The 22407-nt window shown below is 45.3% G+C and overlaps 1 protein-coding gene across 2 annotated transcripts in view; it reads right to left on the bottom strand.

Annotated features, from left to right (window-relative positions):
* The window catches only part of LOC310826149 (apolipoprotein L3-like), a 28260-nt gene extending 27587 nt beyond the window's left edge, over positions 1–673 (bottom strand). The window contains exon 1 of one of the 2 annotated variants that reach the window (XM_083700829.1): positions 519–673. The gene's annotated coding sequence lies outside the window, so the exon portion shown is untranslated. The remainder of the gene's footprint in view (positions 1–518) is intronic. The other variant, XM_083700827.1, reaches the window with a different exon arrangement.
* Between the last annotated feature and the right edge of the window lie 21734 nt (positions 674–22407).

Here is a 22407-nt window from a genome sequence, read left to right as displayed (position 1 = left end):
CAGGCCTGGCAGCCCCCTCTGAGAAGTCAGGGGCTTGTCTAAGGTCCAGTTTGAGAATAGGATGCCGGACTAGATAGGCCCCTGGGTATGATCCTGCAGGGCTCTTATGCTCTTAACTAGGGTGGCCATATTTCAAAAAGTGAAAATCCGGAGCTTTTGTGAGCTGTTTTGGGCAAAATCTCTTTTTGAGCTATTTCTAAGGAAATCTGCCATAATTGAGACTGCCAACATGGATTACCAGACATCTGGATTTCCCCGGATATTTCATCGATTTCTGCCTGGAAACTGTTTCCGATTGCTGTGTTCAGGAAATTCCTGACGTATGGCAACCCTATCTTAACAGGCTTGGCAAAAAAGATTCCAGCTGCCTCTCCAAAGGTGGTGGTGGTGGTGAGAAAGGAAAATAAATATCAAACTACAGAATGCCTTCATTTCACTTGATCTGTTGTTCTGTGTATCTCAGAGGCTTGCATATTTCACCACTGACTTAACTCAGTTCAATAAAATTGTCACCTTACCTTTTTTTGCATTCCAACTATTCTCCCAGTCACTGCTGACAGAAGGCGGGTTTTTGCTATGCTGTTTGTTGCTGAAGGAGCTGTGCCTTAAATAAAGATCTGCTGTTGTCCGCTCGACATTATGCCATTCCCTGAATGAAAAAACAACTGCTCCTTGTGGGTGCAGGCCTTGGCTTGCAAGCGAGCTAAATTCTGCACCTACAACAGTTGCTCTTGTCAGTCTGAATGGGGCAGCCGCCATGTAAGAGTGACTATATTAAGAATATTATACATTGTGAGCAGCAGGGTTGCTCGCTGTAGTCCTTGTTGTATAATGTGGAGGTCAGCAGCTGTTTTTGCAATCCCCTGCTCCTCCTCCATACGCTCAGGGCTGGATTAACCATTAGGCTAAGCCTGACCACTGTGTTGGCAACCTCAAGGCTGGATTCCTGTAATGTGCTGCATGCTGGGCTGCCCTTGGGCCTGGTTTGAAAGCTCCAGCTGGTGCAGAATGCCGCAGCCAGATTGCTGATGGGGGCATCTGGCTGACAATGTGTGACACCATTCTTAAGCATCTGCACTGGCTGCCTATCGACTACCAAGCCAAATTCAAGGTCCTTGTATTAATTTACAAAGCCCTGAACAACTTGCGTCCAGGATTGTCTGAACCCTTTTATTTGAGCTTGAGCTCATCGACTAGAGCACCACTGGTGATTCTCCGAATTTGTGAGGCTCATTTGACAATAACAAGGGAGCCTTCAGTGTCATCAGCCCAATTTTGTGGAATATTCTGCCAAGAGAAATTCAGAAGAAGAAAAGCTCAAAACTTTTCTATTCCATCAAGCTTATGCACACAATTAAGAATACATAGTATTGTGGTTTTTACTGCCTTTTAACAATGCTTTCATTATACTTTATGGCTTATTACATATTGTTACATTCTATGGTTGTAGCATGAGCATTTTGGCCTTATTTGTACCCCACCTTGATTGATCAAGGGTGGTTTAAAAATGGCTTCATAAATAACAAAGAAACAACTGTGTCCCTAAAAACGAAATTGTTCTGCTCGTTTCTCCTTCAAGACCCACCCAAATAAGCTAGTTCTGAGGCACCACAGATGACCTCTAAGTGTGGCTCCAGTCCATTTCGAGATCAGCTTCACAGGCTGTGATAGCTCTAACATTGAGTCATGGCTGGGCAATTAGCCAGGTTTGAGATTACTACAAAGTCATAAAAGTAGCAGTGGAAACGATTGTGTTCTCTTCTGCACTTCAAGTTGGCTTTTGAAACTATAGACCTATGAAAAAGCAGGACATAAAATGGTGCTGGCTCAGACGAGCAGCATTGTTGTGCACGGGCACACACGCACAAACATGCTGCAAGGACTATAGAGCTCGGCTATGAAACTCATGGACTGAAATGCATTGGCAAAGTTTTGTGTGATTCCCAGGGCTTGAAATGTCAAGTGGAAATAGAAACCACCTTCATACTCCCTAAACAAGGCTTGAAGGCTAGTTCTCACATTACTTGAGTTGAAGGCAACCCTCTCAGCACCGTGCCGATGAGTTAGCTAGTTTAAATGAGAAAAGCAAATGTTATTTTGTGAGAAGTAGATGAGCAGAAATGTAAACAGAGGTAAATAGGATGTTGTCTCTCAAAATAAATGCTTAGGAACAGAAGCCGGGGCCTCCTGGCAATGTGTCTGGATGCTTGCTTTGGTTCAGCAGACCATGTGTTGTTGCATTTGACCTTCACTCCAGCAGCCCTGATCCTGCCTTGCTCTTCATTGATCTCTGGGGACCACTAGGGCATGGGTAGGCAAACTAAGGCCTGGGGGCCGGATCCGGCCCAATCAGCTTCTAAATCCAGCTCCGGACAGTCCGGGAATCAGCATGTTTTTACATGAGTAGAATGTGTGCTTTTATTTAAAATGCATCTCTGGGTTAGTTGTGGAGCATTCGTTCATCCCCCCCCCAATATAGTCCGCCCCCCACAAGGTCTGAGGGACAGTGGACTGTCCCCCTGCAGAAAAAGTTTGCTGCTGACCCATTTACTAGGGCTTCTTTCTTACTCTTGGTACCTGTGATCTGCAAAGACTGGTCCCAAAGCAACACTCTGCCCTATGCTCCCTGCACCCACTTGCCTGAGAAATTCCAGGAGCAGAATGATCCAGCTATGGAGAAAGGGTGCAGAATCTCTCCCCCCCCCTCTATTTTAAAATTAAGGCCTGGGGTCACCCAGCGAAGCTGAATGGTGAGAGATTCAGGACAGACAAAAGGAAGTAATACTTTTTTTTGCCACAGCACACGGATGACCTATGAAATTTGCTTCCACCAGATGTGGTGACAGCCACCAATTTAGATGGCTTTAAAGGGGGATTAGATGAAATTTATGAAGGCTAAGGCTATGAATGACAACTAGTTAAGATACCTCTGAAGGCCAGTTGCTGGGGCACAGCAGCAGGAGAGGGGAGTGGTGCTTATGGCCTGCCTGGGGCTTCCCGGAGGGGGCTGGTGGGCCACTCTGTGCAACGGGATACTGGACTAGATGGGTCTTTGATCTGATCCCGCTGGACTCTTCTTAACTTTCTTCTTACTGCAAACAGGTCATTGGCACAGGCTTCTTACGCAGCAGATTTCCTCAGGAAATGGTTAAATCCATATTAAGTGGGAATAATATACAAACAGGCATTTTGATACTAAGGACTTGTAGATATTGCAACAAACAAGCAAACCTGCATGCATACATGGAGAGCAGCCATCACAAATGAGCCCCCATCTGGAAGCAACCCAAGAAAAATTGAGCAACCCCCACCCCCTTGTTTTATCTCATTTTTGTGTTGATTCCTGTATCTCCTTTCTTTGGTCCCTCTCATTTCTAAGAGGCATTGATAGACCTATCAAGGAGGCAGCGAACTCCATAAATAACTTAGATGAAGAAGAAGAGTTTGGATCTGATATCCTGCTTTATCACTACCCGAAGGAGTCTCAAAGCGGCTAACATTCTCCTTTCCCTTCCTCCCCCACAACAAACACTCTGTGAGGTGAGTGGGGCTGAGTGACTGGCCCAAGGTCACCCAGCAGCTGCATGTGGAGGAGTGGAGACACGAACCCGGTTCCCCAGATTACGAGACTACCGCTCTTAACCACAACACCACACTGGCTCTTGTGCAATGAAGGACTTCATCCCCCCCATCCCCGCCTCTAACAGACAGCCACTCGCTTTCCCTCAGTTCTGACTATCTCGCTTATGACAGAATGCTTTCTGCCATCATACACTCTGTACCCATTACCTGATTGTTAGAAACCTCCAGAGGTGCCAGCTTGTGAGGGCGATGGCCAGGGGCCAACGTTGGTGTGACGTAATACTCCTCCTCCTCTTCCTGGTGCCGCTACTGGCTATAGGCTGCTCCCACCCTCCTTCCCCTCTGCGGCAGGAGGAGGATGAGAAGGAGCCGGCTAGTGGAGCCACGTTATGCTCGGCTCTGCACTCCACTCTGCGCACAGACTTCTCTGCCTCCCTAACATTGGGGTCTCCCGGCTCCCAAAAGATATTGAGAGGGCCCAAAGCTCTGTTCATCTACCTGTCATTGCCATGGAAATGAACTGAGATTGAGTCCTCTGTGTTCTTATATGCAGAGCCATCTTTCCCATATGGCTTAGTGGTTCGTTGCGCCAGGGCACCGGCCTCTCAGGGGTGCCCCAGCAAGTGGGGGAGCTGCGTAGCTTTGCTGGCGGCCTCCCCTTTCCCTGCACACCCGCCAGCTGCACCCCGATAACTATATGGGTGGTGGGCGCACAGCTTCCCTCCCAAGCCTCTGTGGGGATTGCTCTCCCGCAGTTGCATGGGGGAGAGTTGCGTACCCCCCCCATGGCTGGCAGTGCGCAGCTTCGTGCCCCCCCCCACTATCAATGGTAATTTGGGGGCGCTGAGCAGATATTTGCACCCTGGCGCTGCATCTGCTAAAGACGGCCCTGCTCATATGAGTGGAAAATTACTGGGCCTGAGTCCATGAAGTATCTCAGGCCCTGACTGTTGCCTACGTGAGAGCTGCCCCGTCTCTCCTCCTCTTTGGATATCTTGAGAATGGCTGATATGTTGGAGGAGTTCTGTTCGTTCTCATTTTCTGCCTGCATTGGATAAATAAGTATAAATAGACAGAAGTTGGGAGCTAGGCTGAAGAGGGAGAACTGTGTCAGTACATGTACTGCAATGCAAGAAAATGACAGCTTTAAATTGCTCGACTAGGAGGGCTAAGTTCAAATCCCTACCCGTCCACGAAGCTCAGTGGATGACCTTGGGCCAGTAGTACTCACTTTGCCTAGCTTACCTCTACAGATGGCCATAACTTTCAATCCTACAGCAGTGTGGACCTTCCTAAGGAGCTTTGGCCCTCAGGTTTGGCATCAAAATGTGGGATGAGTCCTCTTGGGACCAAATCCAGCCTTGACAGTTTCGCAAACCATCTTGTGGTGCCAAGGCTGCCCTAAAGTGAATCTGTGCCTGCAGCAGAAAAGGCAACTTGTGCCATTGCTGTCCCATCTGCTTGGCATAGGACAGGATTCCCCAGAAAATCTGCTTGCACAAGCCTTGATGAAATTAATTCAAGCTGTGCATGTTCATTTCAATGGGGCTTGAAGAGGAGAACTCCCTGATGGATTGGCCCAATGCCTCTGACCTTACTATTCCTATCCCTTCCTATTCTGCTACCCACAACGACACACCCCAAATTAATTGGCCACTGGACCAAACTTTGTGTTAGAGATGCCTCTGCCTGATGCTTAGCAACATACAGCAGGTATATGAGAGTGCAGAATGTTGGAGCACATGTTTTTCAGGGTATATATTTGGATACACAGCTCTGCCCCAGAGTTTTTAATCACAACAGCATTTGGAATAAGTGACATGTAATCTCTTAAAAAACATGTTTTTCAGCTATTCATCTCAGCAGTGTCTTGTGGAATTGAATGCTAATTGCGTCGAGCATAACCCTTCCTCCCACCAGTGATTTTTTTTTTAAAGCCTTTTGTAATTCTCAAGAACTAGATCCACTGGGAATAACAGCCCACTTATTATGGGCTTGCTGCAAACACCGTGGACCATTTCCTCTACGAGCTGCATTGTGCCTGATGGGGCTATGCAAGGGAGAAGGGTGAGTTCCATTAGAGAAGAAGAAATGGCCCTCACTCTCTTCCCTGGCTCTTCTATAATGCCAGAAAATGCCCTCCTCTAAGGACTAAGAGCATAAGCACAGCACCACTGACTCAGTCCAAAGACCTATCTATTCCAGGATCTGTTCTGCATGCCCATAAGCAGGACAAATGTGCAGACAGCTTTGATCCTAAGCAACTGGATTCAGAGTCTCTGATAGTACATAGCCATCATGAATAGTAGCCCTTGATAGTCTCATCCTCCATGAATTAGACCAATCCCCATTCTCATCATATCTGTATATCAGGGATGGGGAGCCTGTGGCCTCCCAGATGGACTCCAACTCCTATTAGCCACAATTAGTGTGGCCAAAGGCCAGGAATGATGGGAAATGTGGTCCAGTGTCATTTGGAGGATCATAGGTCCCCCACCACTGTCATATTTTTTTGTGGGATAATCTTACTTCCATGGTGGCCTGCTTACCCATGCATGCCTCTAATCATTTGTGCCTGCACCCTGTGCAATAGTTTCCAAGGCAACTCTCCAGTTGCCTTGTTAAATATCCCAATTTTTAGGGTCTAGCCCATCTTTCAGAACAACTAATGTTTAGAGTGAAGCTGTATGTATGACTACTCAAAAGAATGTTCCATTGAATTCCTGGCCATGCTCCCAGTAAAGTGGACTAGGACTGCAAGCTTTCATTCATTCATTCTTGCAAACCACTCTGGGAATATGATTGAAGGGAAGTATGAAAATACTCATATCAAACACACAAAGTCCTCAGAACTAAATATATCACCAAATTAGAGAAGATCCCCCAAGTCCTTAGTATGCTGTTCATGCGAAACTTGGGTCTGACCATTTTATTAATAACTACACTAAAAACTAAAGTAAAATAAAGCTGCTTTTTCTGCAGGAGAGAAAGCTCTCAGCCATGAACATATTTTTAATTAGACCAGATTTTATTTGATCATGCAATTAATTCCATGGGTCCATTTAAATATGCTTCAAAACCTCAATTAAACTGTCCTTTCAGGATCTCAGAGGAAAGAAATGAACAGGTTTTTAGAGTGAGAAGCTCAAAGCAAACGTATTTGTTTATTAGGTGTATTTATAGTCTTCCTTCATCAAAGTAGGGTTCTTTAACACTTACTATATGGAGAAGCCATTTTAGAAATATTTTCTCATACATCCATTATCAAAGAGAACAGAGAACAACAGGGCAGGTTTTTGTTCTCAAGTTACAGATAAAATAGCTCAGTTGATTAGAGCATGGTGCTGATAATGCCAAGGTTGCAGGTTCGAGCCACATATGGGACAGCTGCATGTTCCTACATTGCAGGGGGTTGGACTTCACTAGATTATCCACAGGGTACCATCTCTATGATTCTAAGTATCTGAATGCCATTTCTGATGCTATTTGATTGATATATTATTATTTATTATATGAGATTTGGTCAGAATGGTCCCTCCTTCTACAAAATAATCAAGGCAGCTTACAAGCAGGAAAATATCAGCAAAAGAAATCAGCAACCAGTAATTTAAAATAGTATGTGGGAACCCCTCCCAATCTTATTTGTTGGCTTACTGAGGCTGCAACTGAGAGCAGAAGTGCTGCTTAACCCTTCCCCTCCCTGCCATTTTTGGGGCTCTAAATTCCTGCCCCCAGCTGCTTTCTTGCCTGCCAGGCAAGGTATATGGCTGCCCTGAACATTTTCCCTCAAAGGAAGAAAAAGGCACTTGGGGAGAGCCTCATTTTGTGTGAACCAATGGCAAAAGGGGAAAGGGTTAAACTGCCTCTCTCCTTCCAAGTCTTGGTCTGAAATTGGCAAAGGAGGGGAGAGAGAGAGAGAGAGAGAGAGAGAGAGAGAGAGAGAGAGAGAGAGAGAACCCAGCCCAGGGAAATGGGCTTGTATGTCTCTTGCGTATGGTTTTGTTTGGCCTTGGCTCATAGTGGCTGTGCTTAACTAGATTAGGAGGTAAATTGCTCTTTGCAGTAGTAAAAGTAGAGACAGATTAGTATAGTATTGGTTATGAGCAAAGAAAAAACCAAGAAAAGCCCCTGAGCTGTTGCTAGAAAGCTGGTGTTCATTTTGGCTGCCTTCGGCTGCCTTCCCCACATTTGAGGATCATTTTCTGGCTTTGCTGTGTTACAGCTGGTCAAAACAAAGAGCTCGAGAAAGTGTGATGTGGTTTATATTTTTTGCTTCACCCTTCTGGTTCTCCTTTATTTAGCCTTCTTTCAAAAAAAAAAAAAAAAAAACCAGCAGGCATTTGACACAACAAGGGAAGTCGCTATCCTACAGTCGCAATCAATCACTCCTTCTAAGGCATCGTGTCTAAATCCAGGTAGCATGGGTGCCAGACCTAAGCTCTGAAAGCTGCAGTTGGTCTCCAGATGAGAGCTTGAAAAATAATAACAACCACAGGAGAGTAGGTGGGAGCCTGTGTGTACATATGGACATGGGTCTTTCTCTGTGTGCGTTTGTAGACCCCCTCTGCTCCAAAAAACCCAGGTTGCTAGAGGGAGATTTGCATCCTTCCAAAAGCCTCTGTTAACTTCAGGTGGTTAAATGTAAACAGCAAACACCTTTAAAGGTGAGGGCAGTCACTGCAGGGAGCTCACTTCATCTTGCCAGGCACTAAAATCTTTGCAGTTTTCTTGTTGTAGAGGTTGGTGATAGAAGCAGAAACACCTGCTCCTCTCTTGTTAAGGCTGCACCATGGACTCCTACTGCATTACTGGCCAGAGGCTGGGAGCATTATACAGTGGTACCTCGGGTTACAGATGCTTCAGGTTACAGACTCCACTAACCTATAAATAGTACTTCGGGTTAAGAACTTCACTTCAGGATGAGAACAGAAATCGTGCGGCAGCGGCATGGCAGCATTGGGAGGCCCCATTAGCTAAAGTGGTACCCTAGGTACCCCCAAGAAGAGTTTCAGGTTAAGAACGGACCTCCAGAATGAATTAAGTTCTTAACCCGAGGTACCACTATATTGCTAACTGCTAGGTGGCTCCAGAACAATTAAGAAGGCATAGCTAGAATGGCCACCTTGTTTCAGGCAGGCTGTCTGCACTCTTGACAGGAGCAGAACAGGTGGGAAATTCAACCGGGGAGAAGAGTTCCCCATTGCTGCATTTCCTTATTCAAGGGGAAACCAAACCTGTTGCATTTCTGCCTGCTGCCAGCACAGGAGCCCTGCAAGGCAGCAGAGGGAACTCACCTCACAGGGGGAAATTGCTTGTAAAAATGCATAGGTAAAGGGTAAAGCCACCCCTGACTGTTAAGTCCAGTTGCAAACGACTCTGGGGTTGCGGCGCTCATCTCGCTTTACTGGCCGAGGGAGCTGGCATACAGCTTCCGGGTCATGTGGCCAGCATGACTAAGCCACTTCTAGCGAACCAGAGCAGCGCACGGAAACGCTGTTTACCTTCCCGCCGGAGCAGTACCTATTTATCTACTTGCACTTTGAGGTGCTTTCGAACTGCTAGGTTGGCAGGAGCAGGGACCAAACAACGAGAGCTCACTTTGTCGCAGGGATTCGAACTGCTGAGCCCTAGGCTCTGTGGTTTAGACCATAGTGCCACCCATTAGGCAAAATTGCATACATAAATGCATATATTGGGAGTAATGGCTCCCAAAATGCATACAAATGTTCATGTGGACATACACACACACACACACACACATGCACACAAAATGCAAATATATGCAGAAATGGGGCAAACTGAAGGTAAGTTTTGAAAAATGAGAAACCAAAACTGATAAGATTCACTCATCTCTAATTTAGAGTTCTGCATTAGATTAAGGGAGCAAACCTATAGCAGGATGAATGAGTTAGGATCCAGCAGATCTCCGGCTAATCTGGGAGTTTTCCAGTGCAGCTGGGGTACACTGGAGTTACTCCCTCATTCTTAGCTCAGCTGGAGACATGGCAGCATATCTTCCCTATTCTGCTTGAGCCCGCTGGGCAGCTCTGAAAACTGGGCATTCTGGGGCTTGGTAGGGGCAGGACCAGGGTGGGGGGCTTAGGCAGGATCCTAACCCCATTGAGCTTGGTCACATGACCTGGCAACCCAACATAAAATGGAAAAAAGGGTGACATAAGTCAAGCACTGTTTTAAAGGCTTGTTTTCCCTCTGCCACGCTTTGGGCAGCTCAGCCAGCCAAAGCCCCACTTCTGCGCGATGTCTGGGTTTGGTGTAACTTTCCCTTGGTTTCCCGGACACTGCATTGCTTTGCCCTGACGCCTTGTGTATAGGCTTGCTCCCTAAATAACTGAGCAGTTGCTGCTCTTCCATGACAGGGCTGGCCCTGGTTAGGTTACATAAATGCAAAGTATTATTATGGCTGGTTTTTGCAGATGATGTGGCTCTCCGTGTGGGCATAGCTGCTTTGTGTGTGATCTGAAACCTCCCCCTGCCCTGTCAAAATAAGGTACTGCATGATGCCCACACTCTTTTCTGAAAACAATAACCGTAACACCTGAATAAGATGAAGAATATCTGCTTAGCCTAAAGGAAAGAAAAAATAATTAGTCTCTAGAGACTCGGTGTGTGGAAAGTATTTGCATCGGTGCTGTTGAGTTGCTGGAGAACGTTTCTGTTATGTAATGTGTCTTTTCCTATGGGTGGATGAATAGCGGTCAGAAAATAGACCTCACCCCTTTTACATTAACCCTGTCTTATTTCTGTTTAACTAGACAACCTTCAGCAACAACCCATCTGATCTTTCTGCCTTGCACAGCAGCAGCTACTGCAATTATTTGTTTAAAAATTAAGTTTTCATCAACTAAATTTTTGTCTGCTGCTGTTGATAAGAGGCAGCAACCCCCGGAAAATGTTTAGGGAGCATGTGGGGCCCCCGAGGAGTTTGCCTGCCTCCTCACACTCAGCTGCCCTACAACTGGGGGTGGGGAGGCAGCAGACGGACTGTTTGGGGCAGCGCAGAGCCTGTGGGTACTCAGGCCACTGCATCACTCCCAGGAGAGATGTGTCATTCAGGCGCGCTGTGGTGAGTGCTGCCCGGCATTTTGTCACACACCCCTGTGGTGACACCCAGGGTGGACCACCCCCACCGCACTCTCCTACCTCCGCCCCTGGCTAAGCTCAACAAGGGCAGTGCCTTCTCTACACAGTGAGCTCACACCTCAGATTATATAGATCTGTACACTTCGAAAAGAAGATTGCACTTTCTGTGGCTGCAGATTAGAAACTGAGGGAACTGACCACAAGATGGTATCATTGTGCTTCCTATCTAGGCTGGTCAGAGTAATATTTCAAAATGTAAAGAGTTGAGTATACAGTATTTATTTAACAGCCGGCTGTAAATGTTAAGAGCCAAGGTTCCAAAACAAAGGGTGTTCATTATGTTCTGAAGGCCTGTAATGGTCTGAAACATCGAGGGGCATTCCTTTAAAATATGCTAAAATTAAACAACTTCCTCGTACACACTACTTCGAACTAGGCCCGTTATCTGTATCCCAAACCTCATGCAACAAGTCTGAAAGCCATTAAAGGAGATTTCATGTTATATTTGTAGCCGTCAGGGAGCCTCAATGCTCTAGTGAGCCACAGTTCATATGCTTCTAATAATCTGCAGACTCAGGAACTCCAGGAACCAGAGTAGACCTAAGTTTCGATTCTCCATGCTCTATCTGTAACTGTGCTGCCACTGGCTAACTGTGGAAAACGAGAGTGTAGCTAACAGGCTTATGTGATCTAAAACACACCCTGCAATATCCCACTGATCAAAATTGGGGTGCTCTTTTTTTCAGTCCCAAGCTCTTGTGGGAGCCAGGTGACTCCCAGGAGAGAGCGCAAGACCAAAAAATGAGCATCTTTTGGTCTGACGTTCTGGCCTGAGCCAGTTGACTTGCAGCACAGTTATGGACCAAAAAAACAGGACATTCCAGGATCCTATCAGAATCTGGGATGGCTTCTGTAGTTCTGGGGTGTCCTGCTTAAACCGAGACAGTTGAGGAGTATGCAATGAAGCACTATTTACATATGTAGTACATAAACAGCTCCAGCTTGCATATGTTCTTATGAGATCTCATATAGCTGATCTGATTTGCCATTTCAAACAGATCCTCTTCTCCTTGCAAATGATGGTAGTTGCAACCTTTACTCTGTGTATGTTCTCCTTTCTTTGCTAAGTGTTTATAGAAAGTTTATAATGGATTCTCTCTCATTCAGTTCCTTGCTGTGTTGCTATATACTAAGTTCGAGATGGAGTAATTTACAGTCTTCATGATATTCCTGGCATAATCTTCTCTCTCTCTCTCTCTCTCTCTCTCTCTCTCTCTCTCTCTCTGTGTGTGTATATACACATCCACACACCCAAGTTTAACATAATTTCTGCAACAATGGAAATATATTTAGCTGACAATATCCACGAGGGCAGCCAATTCCTGTGCTCTAAGTTTCCATCAAGAATTATCTTCCATATGATGCATCTTACATTTGGTAAGACTTTGCACTGAACTATGCAAAGCATTCATTTTGTTTGCTGCCTTGGACATGCCAAACAGAGATGCAGCCTATAACTCTGAACAAACAAACAAACCTCCGGTAGCAACCAGATCCGCGGTCAACATTCTTACCTCTCCAGCAGTGTCACATTCAAGTCTCTTATGACCTTGCTCCGTGAACTTGGCTTTTCACAGTCATCATCAATCATAGAGTTGGAATGAGTTGGACCACAAAGATGAAAGGACGAGCTTCAGCCCTTAAGCTGAACCCATCCTCTGTTAATAGATAATCAGATATGTAAGAAAGAAAAAAAGAAAATGGAATTTCAGCAGGTGCAGATTTTTTTCCAGCTCTGCACACTACAGCATGACATGTGGCAGTGCCAGATTTTCCCACATCTGCTAATTATTGGAAACACAGGATGTGAGCACACTGTTGCATCTGGTTTTCCTAGCAGCATGTCAGAAGATTTAGTTAAACCCAAGTTGGGGAACTTTCTTCAGGCTAAAGGCCATATTCCTATGTGGGCAGCCTTCTGAGGGCCACAAGCCAGTAGTGGGTGGAGCCAGAGGCAGACGTGAGTGGAGTCACAGATGCAAATGTCATGCCCGTACAGTAGGGTAGTTTCTACACCTGCACACCCCTCTCAGTCCAGACAACCATGGTGGATTCTTAGATTTCAAGGACACGTTCCAAACGGGCAAAAACACTCAGAGAATATGAGGAAGGCGTGATGAGGGATGTGGCCTGGGGTCAGGAGGTGTGGTCAAGGAAACAGCATGGCCTGGAGAAATTTCCAAAGGCCATATAGAGAGGTTTAGGGGATCACATTTTGACCTTTGCCTTGAGATACCCCCACACCTGAGTTAAACAATCTGGGGTGATGAAAATTACAAGTCGAGATAAAAATAATCTCCCGGTAACTGCACAACTGTACCTGTGGCCAGTTTCTTTCAGACTCCAAATACACACAGCATAAAGCAAGTTAAATCCCAAAGCCCTCCAGGCCTCACCCCCCAATTTCAAACAGTTAATAGCCATACAACAAAGATCCAGTCCTCCCACGCTTGTTCCGTGCACTTAATAGAATTGAAATTATAATAAACCCAAAGCTGGTTAAACTGTTTATGAGGTGTTGACTGGCTTTCAGGCACTCACATGTAAACACCTTGTAAGGTAAAGGTAAAGGTACCCCTGCCCATGCGGGCCAGTCTTGCCAGACTCTAGGGTTGTGCGCTCATCTCACTCTATAGGCCGGGAGCCAGCGCTGTCCACAGACACTTCCGGGTCACGTGACAAGCTGCATCTGGCGAGCCAGCGCAGCATACGGAACGCCGTTTACCTTCCCGCTGGTAAGCGGTCCCTATTTATCTACTTGCACCCGGGGGTGCTTTCGAACTGCTAGGTTGGCAGGCGCTGGGACCGAACGATGGGAGCGCACCCCGCCGCGGGGATTCGAACCGCCGACCATACGATCAGCAAGTCCTAGGCGCTGAGGTTTTACCCACAGCGCCACCCGCGTCCCCAAAACACCTTGTACTGGACTGCAATTTCAGTTGGGATCATTCTTGTTCATTACTTCTACATCAGAAAAAGCAATGCAATTTACAGTCTGAATAATAATGCATGCAGCCAGCTCGCTAAAATCACCGCTAATTATCTAGTGCATTGTTGCCAGACCAGGCTCGTATTCTTGCTGAACAAGATCAGTTGAAGTTACAGATGGGGCTAGCTCAAGGTATTTTGTCACTCTGTGAGAGATACAACTTTGTTTGCCCTCCACCAGCCATCTTGTATGCTGAACAACATGATGTTGGATCATGGTTGGTGGGAAAGCTAGAGTTTCCCAGGATACTGTTTTCTTAGATCCATTTTTAATTTCTAAACTTACACGATCAGTGTCATGGCATTGCAGCATTACAACAGTTCAAAAGTCACGCCTCAGCCCAACATTTGTTTTCAGTGTCAGGATTCCTGGACTCTGTTCCTGGAACATATTGTTATGAGATTGGATTAAATGATGCACAGGGTCCCATCCCTGAGATTTTACAATTGAGATCTAGAGAAGGTAAGGTAAAGGTAAAGGTACCCCTGCCCATACGGGCCAGTCGTGTCCGACTCTAGGGTTGTGCGCCCATCTCACTTAAGAGGCCGGGGGCCAGCGCTGTCCGAAGACACTTCCGGGTCACGTGGCCAGCGTGACAAGCTGCATCCCTGAGATTTTACAATTGAGATCTAGAGAAGAATGACTGCTAAAATGGTCCATCTAGTTTCCTTTATTAAGTAAATAGGCCTGGCCATGTCTGTTAAGGATCTTCTTTGTTATGTAAGGTAGCAGTAATTGCTACTGTTGGCATTTGTCTGTCTCCAGAGACAATAGAATGTGCCTCTGCCTTCAGTAGGGTGAAGTCAAATTGCTGCATTAGCAGCACCAAAGTGGCCTTCCGCAGGGTGCAGGCCTGGGCAGTGTGTCTGGAGGTTCTGGACTGCCCATATCATAATACCTCCTTCTCGGCCTCGCTGATGTGGTCCAAAGGAAAGCAGAGCAATACATATGGCACCAACTTGGCTGCAGGAGTTGCTGGAAGGAAGCGTACAGGGAGCCATCCAACCATCTTAGGGACTCCCCTCTGGATTTGTGTAGGGTTTACTCCTTTGTCTTTTCTTCTCATGAAGATATCTCACAAGGCAGCAGAGGGTTAGGACCAGAGTTTTCCTTCTATATGGGCTGCCTTCCCAGGTTGGTCTTGTCAGCTCAATCCACCAGAGCCTGTCTTCTCATGCAGGGGAAGTTACTAACTCACCAAGGCTCTGAGACCCATAGACTACCCTCACCTGGTTTAGCCGGCCAGTTGAAGCAGTTCCTGGGGTGTGGTCGCTGTCACATGCTGACAACCTCTAGGAGCTACAGGTGAGAGCTGAGTTCAGGGTGGGGATCAAATGTGGACAAACTACCCCAGAAGAGGCATGATATGTCCTGCACCAGACATATTACCATAGCTGTCAACTTTTCCCTTTTCTTGCGAGGGATCCTATTCGGAATAAGGGAATTTCCCTTAAAAAAAGGGAAACGTTGACAGCTATGCATACTACCTCCTCCCCTAACACTTCATACACCCCAACAACTATAGCAATTGCTTTAGTGCCACAGAAACTGAGTAGCTGGCGATACTTCTGGAAGGTGAGAGCCAGTATGGCAAAAGAGGGCATGTCTTTCTTTCCCCTTGCCAGGCTGAAGGTGATGTCCTCCGAGTGTGTGGAAGAGAACAATGGAATGGCAGGTTTACATGATAAATATAAAAATATATATAATATCACATGATAAATATAATAGCATTGTGGTAGCCACTATGTTGCAAGCAGTAAGCAACACTGCAAGTCAGGTGTATTGCTAACCAAAGCTCCACCAGCAAAACCATGGGTCCTCACACACTCTACCATACCTGGTCCTAAGAAGAAGCTGTGCTTCCCTGGGCAGAAAGGGCTCTGCCACCTCCTTTTATAGCCTTTCTTTCCAGCCAGTCACCTCCTGTTGAGAGGGAAGGGCTGCTGTGCTGGCAGAGTCAATGCATCCCAGCAGTGAGTGGCAGGCTCGGACTTCTGCTGCCTAGGATGCCAAAGACCTTTTGGCTGTTGGTAGGAGGAGAGAATAGAGCTTTTTGCTCTGCAGCTTGAGACTGAGCGGCTGCACACCAGTGGGAAACAGCCTGCTGATGAGCAGTTGCAAAAAACTCTTTATTATTGTGCACAGGCTGCCTCAGTGGCCTTTTCATTGTACATTTTCTCGACTGCTATTGTGCATCTATGGCACTGTGCAGACCTTGCAATAGTGGCAGCGTGCTGATTTCAGGCAATGAGATTAACGCTAATGCTGGGCTGAAGTATTCATCCCTGTGATTTTCATACATTTCAGGGGGGCGGTGGAGTAAAAACACTGCCAAATGCTGAATTGATTTGGATCTGAATGAATTTTAAGAGTTATATATGTGTGTGTACATTGCATACCTTTAAATGCAAAGTTGCTGAGGTTCTATCAGATTATGCACAAATCTTGCAGTGCAGCTTTAAAAAAATACACAAAGAGGTTTCTTTTACAGGAAATATATTTTCAAGAAAGTGCATTGGAAAGCATACAAAAATGTGCCTTTTAGGGGATGAATGCAGATAAAATCAGTACAATTTAAATGCAACAATTTAATGGTTCTTCAAAAAATGGAGTGGGTATCAATATGTTTGCATAAATGTGAAATTGTCAAGAAATGAAAAAAGTCTTCTCCACCCACCCACTCACTCCTAATTTAAATGTAAGACCCCCCCTGCAAAGATCCTAAAATTGACCCTGAAAATCTTTGAATACCCCTTCATCACATTCATACAAGAGGAATGCATTGAAAACTACATTGGGGGGGAAAACCTAATAGGAAGAGGAGCACTGGCCATTGCTGAGCAAGGCTGCTAAGCAACAGTGATACGTCTTCCATCGTGAAATATCTTCCTGCTGGGTGACTTGCCAGAGGACTTTGGTAAGAGGTTGTTGAAGGGAGTTAGGGAGTAGCAAAGCAAGTTATCCCCCGAGTTAGTTAGGGAGTTACTGCATTAGAGAATTATTCTGGTAGTTAATGAGGGCTCATCCACAGTTCTGCTGCCCCCAGGAAAACCTGCTGTTTACAGCTGAATTGGAGCAAACACCAATTGGATTGTTTGCTCCAATTTAGCGCTAAAGAGTGTGTTTTCTGGGAGACAGTAGTGGGGCAAAGGCAGAACCAGTAAAACATGTGCCTAGAAAGCACAGGAGAAGTAGAAAATCACCTGGAGCCTTGGTTTCTAGGCATGGGCAAGTGGAAGTGTGGATGAACAGTTACAGCATCAGCTAGGGAGTTATAGCATTAGTTAGATGGTTGTAGCATTGATTAGAGCAGGAGGGAACTAGATATAGAAAATCATTACATCTTTTAAAACGTTAGTAAGGATTTCTTAGTGGTTTCTGTATTCTGATTCTATTACTATCCATGAAGATTCAGAATTAAAGGAGACCATCTCACCCCATTCGTGGCTGGGTTATTTTCAAAATATTATCCTCAGGACCCATTTAAATGTCCATGAAATGGTTTTTTTCCTTTTCTTTTATGGGTGCATTCTGAACAATACCATCTACAAGTCTGGGGTGATCTTTCAACAAGATGTTCCTCAGTATATCCAGCTCCTGACTGCCTTTTTCACAGATAATGGCAGCAAATTCACGTCAAGCCTGGAGGTGTCTTTAAAGATTGGTTTCTTTAAAGAAAAGCAAGCCGGGGGACTCTGCAAAGATGGAAGAAAGGAAAATCAATTTCTAGCATTGATGACGACAGTGTATATAGTCCAACCCCTGGCTTGGAAGAAGGTGCTGAAAATCTGTGTTGCTTTTCGAGAGACCTGGTGCCCTTGGATTGGATTGAACTGGCTCTAATTTATCAGCAGAGGAAATGGTGTGTACAGATATGGAATTGTTGTGAGGCCAGTGAGAATTTGGCTAAATGAGTAAGAAGGAGGCACATCTCTGATTTAGGGAGGCTTAAACGGCCTCCCATTTGAAGCAAGTAAATAATAATTTATTGTTTGACTTATCCATTCATTCACAATTGAAGAGGATAAAGGAAAAAGAAAACCTAGCTATCTGAAGAATCAAGGAATCATGAAGCCTGGAGAAAAGGGACCACCAGCTGCTCCCCCACTTCTTTTGAAAGTCTGGCACTTATAGTCGCTGTGGTGCAGTGGTTAGAGCAGGGGTTGCCAATGTGGTGCCCATGGGTGGGTCACATATGCCTGCAGAGGCCTTATCTGAGGTCTGCTGGGCCCCTTCCCTCCCCTCCTCATGCCGAAATCTCCCTCCTATGCTTTTTTAAGGGTGGGGGAAGGTAACCATGTGCCACACAAAGGGGGCAGTGAGCAGGACGTGTCAAGGGTTTGCAGGCTGCAGCAGAAGTCATAGAATCAGAACTGTAGGGTTGGAAGTCATCCAGTCCAACCACTTGCAATGAAGGAATCACACCTTGACAGATGGCTATCCAACCTCTGTTTAAAAACTTCCAATGAAGGAGAGTACAGCACCTCCTGAGGTAGCCAGATTCCACTGTAGAACAGCTCTTACCCAATCAGAAAGTAATTTCTAATGCTTAGTTGCAGTCTCCTTTCTTGTAGTTTCAAGTGCCATGTTGTCAGCCTCAGGCTTACTCATAAGAAGCACTCATGGCAGATACAACCCCAACAGAAATGCTTTCATATTGCCACAGAACATGATTTCTTTGACTGAAGGTTGTTCAAATTTTCTGTTGCACTTCCAGCATTTGGAAACTGTGAGCAGGATTAATGACACTGGGCTGGACTGTATTTAATACAGCGTTTAGAGCTTATTAGAGCAACGGACTGGAATAGGAGAGATTACAGGGCCAACACAATACATTTTGTTGCCCAAGGCAGAACAGAATAGCAATGATTATGCTTTCTATTTTGGCATGTGGGGGACCAATTATTATTATTTTGGTACCTGGGGCATAAAATCCTACAAGCACTCATTCCTGGGAGTAAAAAGGACAGCAACAGTATATCAAACAACTAGCAATTCTGCTGCCCTTTCGCGACACTCAAAATCAGCTGCCTGAGACAACTGACTCATGCTTCCTAACGGTAGGGCCGGCCTTGTTATCCTACAGGACAGGACAGAACAAAACCACTTTTATCTTAGGACTGGTTCACATATGCACAGGCCTCACTTGGTCTCTCCTTCCTTGACTCCTGGCTGCTAGTTCTGTGAGCTGCCTCTCCTGAAAAGCATTGTGTTTGGGATTATATGAATTACCGACCATCTGTTGGTGGCGTCTAATCTGTGAGGGCTCATTTCCATGTGGAATATGTAGCACTTGATGCCCCCGCTTGAAGCAACCCCTAATTGCTCCCTCCTCTATACCCCAGTCATTGTAAGACAACATTCCTGTTTTAACAAGTTCCCATTCAACCCGATTCGTCAATGTTGCTTGAGCTGTTTGGGCACGTGTGGACACGAAACTTTTTAAGCTCTTGATTGTAGAGACAAATAATCAAACACAATGGCTGCCATATTTAATCCCACAACCCACATGGTTAGCCATTTTCTCCTCTTTTTCTGTGTAGATATTTCCCACCCTTTCCTCTCAGGTGGAAAATGTTTTCTGTGCCTCTGCTCTCTTTCTCTCCCACCTATGAGGTGGTATTTCTCAGGTTGCAATGTGCAGATTTGGTGTTTCTTTCCCCCCTTTCTTATAATACTTATTGTTTGCACTGGCTGCCTCCACTTGTGGCTTGAGTGACACTAATCAGCGGTGTGGGAGGGAGAATATTAACAGCGCTGTGCCTGACAAATCTCACTCATGGCTGAGAAGGGACCTTGACAAATAATGAAGGATATGAGGTCTGTTTTTCCAGCATCCACAACAACAAAAAATGACTCACTCCATGTGGAGAGACGGCTACAGACAAACGATCTCAAAAAGAATGGCTCCAAGGCTGTGTACACACCATACATTTAAAGCACACACCCCACCCAGAATCCTGGGCATTGTAGTTTATGCCTCACAGAGCCACACAATTCCCAGCACCCTTTATGCAATCTATGCATTATCAACTGAATATCTGGCATGTGATCCTTTTTAAGAGAAACAGCTAGGACTGAGGCCAGCTCCTGGGGAGCTGACTCAAAGGTGTGGCCTGGCTGGAGAAGTTGCTCCCAGGCCTCATCAAGAATAAAGGGTAATTTACCCTTAAGTCAGCTTGTAGTGTCTGTATGAACATCTGAGAATGGGACACTTTACACTTTATAGAATTCTTTTTGGGGTTAAGGTGGGAGAAATGTGCTTTGGATGCATTTGAAATGTATGGTGTGTACACGGCTCAAAAGAGTGAATTGCTTCAGTGAGTTAAATTAATTAAATTAAATCAATAAAAATTATTAATTAATTAAATTAATTAAAATTATTAATTAATTAATTAATTAATTAATTTAATTAACCCCTTAGTGAGTTAAATTAATTCACCCATGTGTAATCAACACACACACAAAAACCTGGAAGCCCACTGTACAAAAAAAAGGATCTCGAATTATGTCAGTTGTGGATGGTACCAATGATCTGCTTCATGTTTTCTTTTTCAAAGACAATGCAGCAGACATACAAGTAAGGCACTTGAGGATCTTTGTTTGGGTCTGTAAGAAAGACAGATGACCATATAACTCTCTCTCTCTCTCTCTCTCTCTCTCTCTCTCTCTAACTCTCTCTCTCTCTCTCTCTCTCTCTCTCTCTCTCTCTCTCTCTCTGTCTCTATCTCTCTTTCTCTCTATCTCTCTCTCTATCATCTATCATCTATCTATCTATCTATCTATCTATCTATCTATCTATCTATCTATCATCATCATCTATCATCTATCATCTATCATCTATCATCTATCATCTCTATCTATCTCCTTTCCCAGCTTCCCTCCAAGGAGCTCAAGATGGGCTACACAGTTTCCCTTCCTTTTCTCCATTTTGCCCTCACAACAGCCCTCTGAGGTAGGTCATCCGATGAGCTTTCATGGCTTAGTGGCAATTCAAACCCTGGGTCTCCCAGGTCCACTTTAACCACTATGGCACAGTGGCTCTCAAGTGAAACCTCCACATAGGAATCACATTACAGTTATCGGTCTGATCCAGGGAAGGTTTTTCAATACTAAGAAACTTAAGCTTAAGTGTATGGATCATATTCTTATGAACAGCTCCCATAGCCTTTGTCACTATGGTTTTGCCCACCAAAAGCCCACCTTGGATTTGGTGAAATGAGGTTCATGTTTCTTAATGGCCCAGGAAGGCCGGTTTAGGAACATAGGAAGGTGCCTTAAACCAAGTCAGACCCTTTGCTCCATTCACTTGTGCTTAGCATTTTTTACAGGGGTTTTGAAATATACTTGTATCTGCTTTATATACATTATTTACACAATGGGCCGCATGTGATTGGCTAATTCTGGGATTCTCCTGTAGGCCAATCAGGTCACTTCCACCTGGAGCTGGATTGGGTGGGTCCTGAGGACCAATCATACTGCTGCATTGTTCTAGGACCAATCAGACAGCTGCATTCTGAATCCTATTGTGTTCTAGGACCAATCAGACAGCTGCATTCTGAATCCTATTGTTCTAGGACCAATCAGACAGCTGCATTCTGAATCCTATTGTTCTAGGACCAATCAGACAGCTGCATTCTGAATCCTATTGTTCTAGGACCAATCAGACTGCTGAATTTTGGATCCTATTCAACTCAGTACATAACAGGTTTCAGACAAGAGTCTTCCCAAGCCCTACCAGGAGATGACAGGGCTTGAAACTGGCACCCTCTACATGCAGAACAGATGCTCTGTCACTGAGCCATGGCCTTTCCCCATGTCACTGTATGGGAGCTAATTGCCAGAAGATGGTTTATTGTGGCAGGGATCTCTTTGGAATGTTTTGATTGCAAAAGGCTATTAGAACTTGAAAGGTTTTATATCCATTCTTCTCCCTTTCTGGGCTGATGGGAAGGAGGGAGCGAGGAGTTTGGAAGCATTTTAGGCTTCAGGGTGCCTCTCCCTGTTGCCTCTATCCGGATGTCCTTTTCATTGTGCATTCATGAGGATATGCGATCATGCTGGTATGGGGTGCTGAACCATGACCCCTTTTCCATGCCTTTTGCAAAAGTTTCAGGGCAGATACTGAAGTGCAGGCGGGTTCCCATGAGACAAGACACAGTGATAACAGCAATAACCTTTTACTGAACTGACAAAAATAGACAACAGGGGCAAAGAAACTGCTTATATACATTTCTGAAGGCCTGGGCCACTCCCACTCCCAACGTGATTGGCTGTCTAAACTTCCAAGCTGTGAATCATAACTCAGAGTTTAAGGGCCAATGGCAGAGGTCCAAATCCTGAAATGTTCTTTGATTGGATATCATGTATTGAATCAGAACACAGGGGCTCAGAATCCTTCGTCCAGACTCAAGCTCAGGCAAACACAGACCACTGAATACATAACAGATATACAGCTTTGATTCCACTTGGTGCATGTGTCCCATAGCTCCCTTCTGAAATCCTGTAACTTTTCATACCACAAATGTCCTGGGCCCTTTTTGTCCTCCTTTTGTCGCACTATTTGTTGCACCTCCAAACAACAATAATTTGGTGACATCAAGGAAGCATCACAGAATTAATAAAGTAGAATGATTCATGGACTGTCCTGTATAAATCCATCACTCATGCACTAT

This window comes from Podarcis gaigeae, assembly GCF_964106915.1.
Source record: "Podarcis gaigeae genome assembly, chromosome: 10".
NCBI classification, from domain to species: Eukaryota; Metazoa; Chordata; class Lepidosauria; order Squamata; family Lacertidae; genus Podarcis; species Podarcis gaigeae.
Note: the sequence above shows the minus strand (reverse complement) of the source record. Positions and strands in the feature narration are given on the sequence as shown.